This window comes from Cupressus sempervirens, chromosome 9 (genome assembly GCF_028749045.1).
Source record: "Cupressus sempervirens isolate cs-2001-9-10 chromosome 9, ASM2874904v1, whole genome shotgun sequence".
In the NCBI taxonomy this organism is placed as follows: Eukaryota; Viridiplantae; Streptophyta; class Pinopsida; order Cupressales; family Cupressaceae; genus Cupressus; species Cupressus sempervirens.
The window spans coordinates 592,776,130-592,783,406 of NC_143126.1; the positions used below are offsets into that span (position 1 = coordinate 592,776,130).

General features: G+C 36.1%; 1 long non-coding RNA gene across 3 annotated transcripts; it reads left to right on the forward strand.

The window, feature by feature from the left end:
• The first annotated feature begins 5,145 nt into the window (after window positions 1-5,145).
• Window positions 5,146-6,964, forward strand: LOC149540072 (uncharacterized). Of its 3 annotated transcripts, none has more exons than XR_016356346.1 (4): window positions 5,146-5,282; window positions 5,942-6,055; window positions 6,294-6,380; window positions 6,907-6,964. It is a non-coding gene; the product is annotated as an uncharacterized LOC149540072 (long non-coding RNA). The 3 variants fall into 3 exon arrangements; XR_016356345.1 differs by lacking the exon at window positions 6,907-6,964 and adding an exon at window positions 6,526-6,746; XR_016356344.1 differs by lacking the exons at window positions 6,294-6,380; window positions 6,907-6,964 and having other exon boundaries at window positions 5,942-6,146.
• Window positions 6,965-7,277: the final 313 nt, after the last annotated feature.

Sequence of the window (7,277 nt, forward strand, 5' to 3'; positions counted from 1 at the left end):
GGAGCTATGGGCGTGGGATCGTCGCGAGGTTGGGCTCGTTGGATCCAGCTCGGAGAAACCTTGGATTGCCACGATTTTCAGCTACTTTTGCGAGATATTTATTTTATAGTTCAGATTCTCGTTTTGCCCTTTTGGCTGTGAGGTAGGGCTTTCCCGTTTTATTGTTTCTGCTCCGTTTCAGCTTCTGTTTTTGGTAGCCGTTTGTTTGGAGGCTGAGAACTAGTGTTCCCCTCCGTTTCTGTATGTTAGTTCTACCCGGTTGGGCGGGTATGAACATTTCCCTGTTTTTTGGGATGAGGGTTTGAGATTTTACGCCGTTATGCTGGCCGTTTTTGCATATGGTGTCCAATTCCATTTATTTTTGGATTTTTGGGGTTTTTGAACCCAAAGGCCAAATGGGTTTTAATTTTGAATTTTTCTAAATTTTTGGGGTTTTTACCTCATTTTGCGTGCCGCCTTGTTTTCTTGAGTTTTCTTGGCACAATGTGGGTCGTGGACCTGGATGATCTATTTGGATATCAGTCAGACCACTATTGCACTTTTATGTTGCATTGGGATGCGTGTTGCATCCGTACTCTCGACATTGTGTTCGATTGAGTGATTTTATACCTGGTATTATGGTTTCTTTTGAACCTTTGCCTTTTGTTCATAAACGCTAGGATTCGTGTAGAATCCATACTCTTGGATTGAGGCCGGTTGAGTGAGTTCATGAAGTTTGGTCTTGTTGCATCATTGGGATTTGTGTAGAATCCATACTCTCGGATTGAGGCCGATTGAGTGATTTAATGATGTATGGTTTTATTGGCTTTGGGATTCCTGTAGAATTCGTCCTTCCCGTGTTGCTTTCAGTTGGGTGTTTTCTTTGCATTGTGTTCTCATTCCTGTCCTTGTGTTATGATCTTCATCGCCACACACGAGTACGTACGCATACATTTGTTGGGTGACTTGCGAGGCCCGATCTTTCATGGATTTGCCGAAAGTTATTGTCATTGGAGTTGGGATGGGAGTATGCATGCCCATGGGCACTTGTCGTAGGATGAGCATGGGTAGGGTAGGGTAGCATATGGAGCGGGCTTCTATCTCGCAGCCCGACGATCATGACGCCACGGGTATGGCTGAGAGGAGCTTGAATAAGTGATAATTAAAGAAAATGTGTGACTGGTAATAAAACTTAGGATAATAAAATGGTACTTTTGTGTATTGGCCTTCCGTTGAGGGAGTTGAGCTACACGGTGTATTGGCCTTCCGTTGAGGGAGTTGAGCTAAACAGATCCGAGCTTGGGCTTTTCGATGTCAAGCGACTCTCCATGATGTCAGCCCCTACTTAGTAGCCTTTTGAGTGTCTGACCAGGACCTTTACTCCTTGCATTGTCTTAGGTTCTTGGTTCAGCCATCATACTGTCTGGCGTGAGTGTTAGCCTTGGTTGTTGTTTTGTGTGTTTATGGTTGGTTCATTATCTCCATCAGCACGACGGGTGTGGACCTACAGGTGCCACATGGTTGGGAGGTGTAGCTACCTTCACCACTGCTAGGGATCGGTGTACATAGACGATCTTTTGTCCTAGTGCGACCGTTGTTGGATGTCTTCACTTGGTACTTCGGGTTTCGGAGTATGCTTTCTTGTGATTTATGCTTTCATTGGGATGCTTGTATATCATGTTTAGATGATGTTAGTTTACTTGACGCATTCCCTTATCATGATGTTTAGCATATGATTAGATGATGTTATTTGATTTAGTAGTATATCTGTTGCTTACTGCCGTTTAGCATGTGATAGGTGATGTTATCTACTGTAGGATTATCTTATGCTTTTCTACTAGCATGTTAGATTTTCTTATGCTTTTATTATTATGCATGTTTTAGTAGTGACGTCCCTATTACAATAGTACTGACGATTTGGTCGGTGGCTTGGGATGTTACGCGTGGGGGATGGCTAGGACCCACGATGGTCTTATGATGCTATTGACGGTTGGGAGGAACCGCGTACTTAGTTTGGTTATTTTGTTCTCTGCGATGTTTATTTTCAGTGTGTTCTCTGCTGCTGTAGTTTAGATGGTTTGGTGTTCTTCTTTCTGTGTTGTTCTTGCACTCGAGTGTTCATTCCTTGAGCCTTCGTGGATCCGGTACTCCGTGGTGTGGAGGTTCTTTTGTCAAATTTTCCCCGTTTTTGAGTTCTGGAAGTGTTTTTACTTTCTATGGGTGACATTTGTTCAACATTGTGCGACATTGATAAAGTATCGCACGCCCATAGAAAGAATGCCGTACGATACTATAAAATGTCGCACGCATTACTGGAGAAGTGTCGTACGACACTGGAAGAGTGTCACACGGCTTTATGAGAAATGTCGCGCGATACTTTTCCTGTATCGCACGCCTTCTTGAGAAGTGTCGCACGCAGTAAGGGAGAAGTGTCGCCCTCCCTTAGTAAAAAGTGTCGCACGGTTTTTGTGAAAAACCTGCGCGTGCCATCAGCAGGAACTTTTCTTCGCGATCCGATCTTTTTGAGAGTGGTTTTGGATACCCTTTTGGGTGTTCTTCGAGCCTATGTTGTTGCATTTTGTATTCGGGAGGTTTGTTTTGAAATTCAGTTTTTGGGTTTCTGTTGTAGTCCTTCGAGGTTTAAAATATATCGTTTCCTTATACTTATGATATATTTTAATATATGCGACAAATCGTTTGAGATAGGTTTCAGACCTCTCAGAGATAAGTTATGGATTCTAGGAAATTTCAGGGCTTCAAAAATTCAGACTTAGCCAATTTTCAGGGCTTCAGGATTTCAGGCTTAGCCAAATTTCAGGATTCTGCATTTTACCCCAGCTTGGTGTTTTGTTGATGAGTGGTCATTTCTTGTGCCCTCATCTTGTTGTGGTGGTTGTTGGCTTTTGTTGGGTGTGTCAGTTAGGTAGTGGCGTTCGAAGATTCGTTGGTTACCGGGATTGTGTTGAAGTCTTCCGTTGCGATCATTGTGATCCCTGTATGATGTTGTCATGTGCATTCATACTTGTAAAAAAAAAAAATCTTGCCTTGATTTGAATCCTTGTTTCCAAGGATCTCCGGGCGGGGCATTACACTAGAAATCCCCAATGGCCTCCCCCACAGACTCCAAGATTGAATCCAGTCAAAGGTGAAGGGGAAGATTCAACAATTTTACCCATAAGGTATCTTATTAAAGGATTCAGTAGCTGAATCAAATCCCTGATACCAAGTTTGGCCATCAGGGGAAACCTCTCCTCCCAAGAGAAACAACTATTACACAAGATGGTTTTCCTATTTGCAACATTTGCAAATTTCACAATAAAAAAACTCCTTGCCACAGGGTAAATCTAAGCTACATCAGTTATGATTGGTTCCCAATGTAGGAAAATCCAAGCATGTAAATCCGAAAGAGAGAGACAAAAACCCCTAAAATGAAAAATAGCAGCAGTAGAAGAGTAATCCTCCACATTTTTGGAGATCTCATCAATAGTTTCAAAATCAAGATTCATCGTAATGGGGCTACTTACAGAGTCATCTTGCGTAGTCATGTTGTATTAAACACTTCTAATATTTTTAAAAAATTGCATCCACTTTGTTTACTTTATTTGATTATATTTTTATACAATTACATTTTGATAGGAAAAAAATGTTAAAAATATACATTCTTAAATAATAATAATAATGCGTTTCAATATGTCCAGGTTAAATTAAATATTATATTATATTTAAGTACTTAAATAGCAATAATGTAATGAATTGATATACTGAATCTAAATATAAGTAAAAACTAAAAAAGGGAGGAGGGGGAGAGAGGGGGAGAGAGAGGTTCAATATGCTAAGATTAAATTAAATGTTATATTATATTTAAGTGCTTACATAGGAATAATCTAGTTTGTGAGTGAGAGAGTGAGAAAGAGGGGCTTGACTATATATATAACTATATATATAAACTCTAAATTTAACCCTCAATTTAATTCAAATTACTTGAATAAAAAAACATAATTTTTTTTTGTATTAATGAACATAAATGTGGCAACCTTTGTTCTATTTAAAAGAATATATTATAAACTATAAAATATTAATAACTATAAGTTCTATTATAGATTCACTATTATAATAATAATTAAAAAAAAAAACAACAAATATCTTTTTCAAGACACCTAGTTTTATAAATTATAACACTACAATAGACACCTCGGATATTTCTTTTATATATATAAGTTCCTAAGAATGTCTAAAAACAATTTCTCACTAAATATTTATTTGAATAAAAAAAAAAATATTATAATGTTGTTGACACGTGTTCCTATAAGGAAGGATGTTTGGAAAAAGGAAGAATGTTTCAAACAAGGCAGTTAAGGGGGAGACGTGTCCTTAACGCGGAAACATTTACTTGCCCCGAAAGTTGAAACCAAAGTAGACTGTAGGACTATAAATAACCATCTGTCTGCCTCCTGCAGCCACACATTTTTGGACACGGAGATAAATGATGGGCTCTAAATGGTATGGGGAGGTGCCGGAAAGATCTTCACAAGAAATAATATATTTCTGTTCAGATTTTCCCACCACCCCCCATCTTATTTCTAGACTATTATTATTATTATTCTTAAATTCTGCTTTCCATTTGATGGATCATCAGGTATGATAATTTCTTGTTGAAATATAAATTTTATATTGTTTTTAATATTTGATAAACGGTTGAAGCTTAGATTAATTATTAAAATTTGTTGTTATTAATTATTATTATATGTTAAGCAAAAGTAGATTCAAACTCAAATTATCGTTGCGTTGTAGACTTTTACCTTATATTGTAAACAAATTTGATTAGATAAAGATTATTCAAAAATAATAATATTTACATAGATTATATAGCTTTATTAATTAAACTTTTAGACTAGTTTTTATTCCAATTAATGTAAGATAATTTTGAATTTTGATTTAAATAAAAAATTTATTTAGGAGGATAAGCTCAGCCCAGTTCATATTTAGGTTATATGATTATCAAAGCTTAAAAAATTCGTTTTTTTGAACGGACAAATTTATGACAAACAAAGATGAATTGAACTTTTCTTTAGCTGTTCCCTTCAACATTTTAATGATTGAGTGTAGTGTAGGGTTCACATGAATTTTGTGTTTTTGATCGTTTGATTTACTTTTATATGCTTTAGGTTTATTGTTTCCTGGTGCTCATTTTATTTATTTATAGAAATGTGGTCCTGATCAAATGTGAAGACAATGTTTCTACAGAGAAAATGATATGCAGGAGATCTATGGGTTTCTTGCTCTTCAGGATCTGGTTATTAAGGGTAAGATTATGGGCATATATTTTCTTAATAAATTTTATTTCTGACGTATTTCTGGTTTCCTTGCTAAACTGGATCCGATTGACCGTAATTGCTCTTCTTATTTTGACTAATTGTCATTCGTAGCTTTCTTGTGCTTATGGATCTGATTAACTGTAATTAGGGTTATTTTTTCTCTTCTGGGTTTTTTGGATCGGTTCTTCTGGATCTAAGTAATGGTAATCCGGGGCTTTCTTGATTTTCTGGGTTTTGTTTTTGGTGTGATTATGGAGATATATTTTTCAAGATTTGTGGTTTTCTTGTTCTTTTGGATCTAGTGGATTCTTTGCTTTCTCGCTTTCTGGATCTGATTGATGATGGTAAGGTTATGGACATGTATCTTAATAAATTTTATTAGCGATTCTTTCATGGCTTTCTCGCTCTTCTCATCCGATTAATGGCAAGATCACGGACATTTTTTTAATGAGTTTTATATTTAACAAATGAGTGGCTTCTTGCTCTTTGGATGTGATTAACGGCAGGATTAAAGACATACATTTCTTAATTACTTTCATATCTAATGGACTCATTGCTTTCTTGTTCTGTATCCATGTAATAACATTTATTCTTGTGTTTTTTCTCCTTAAATTATTCATATTAATTCTATGATTTTGTATATTAAGCTTTGAAGAATTCTTGAAGACTTCCATCATCTCAAAGGGTTTCCAGACTTGTGCCAATTCTAATTTTGTCAGATAAACTCGAGATTTCATCTTATGGAAGGCAGACCGGCGGCGGTGAGACTTTTAAACCTTCTTGGTTGATTTGGGAAGATCTTAATGTCTTTGATTTTGGTTGAAGGAAACTGCTATGATATGCCTCTGAAAAGTTACAAGGAAAGTTCACCCAAATGAGCAATATATTTTAAGATGACAAGTTTCAGGCAGACTACCAATCGATTGCCAAGTAGATCAAGAAACAGGGTATTCAAACACGGTTGTTCAGTTGAAGTGCGATCTGTGTTTCTCTTAGCAGGGCCTGATTAAAGAGTTTCCGAAAATTTCGCAGTTTCAGCAGTTGTATTGCGTCTCTTCAACTATCTATCAATCGATCAATTTACTGGTAAGTAATTAACGCCTGAAAATAAATTGCATTTATTGAGATATCCATTCTTATCAGTGTGCAACAAGTGAAAATAAATTGCATTTATTGAGGTATTTCCTAAAACAATATCTGCTCTTAATTTATCGATTTTTGCAATTAACAGTTCAATGTCTATATCTTAAGAACAGGGCCACAGCCCTCTTAGTAGAACCCGAGTCTGAATCCTACCAAATGTGAACTTGGATAGTGCATTTATAGGTCAGCTTGCCATCTCTCGATTGCAAACAAGTGATTGTCAATGGTGTCCTTACCATGCCAAGTTGGATCTTTGGCTGATTAGCTATACCTTGGGGTTTTCTAATATTAGCTACATCTTTCATGGTATCGTGATAATCTTCAAAATTCATAACATTGCATTTGAATGAGTAATTCTTTGATTGGACTTAGGTTTTTAAATTAATTTGTTTGGATTCTTTAATCATGATGCTTGTAATGGTTCTCAGTGTACTTCTTGAGTGTTTCTAGAATGTGGGTTTTTGAACAGGTGATTCAGCGTATCTCAGTTTTTGTATGATATGGTAAGGTAAAGTGATGGTAGTGAATTTTGGCTCTGCTTAACTTAAGCAATCTTGATGGTAAAAAATTCTTTTACTCCTGAGCTGAAGTAATCTTAGATATAGAAATTCTTAGAAATATATTTCTTTATTAAGAAAATTAATGTCTTTAAATTCAGATAGTCAATTGGAAGTTAAAATCACTTCTATCACAAGCTTTGAATAATTATTGGTAGAGGTATTCTTGATGTAGAATCTTTTAATCTAACTAATAGCAGAATTTTTTTATCCCTACTAAATAAAAGTAGTCTTGGATGTAGAAATTCTTGAAATATATTTGTTTCTTTGAAGATAATCAATG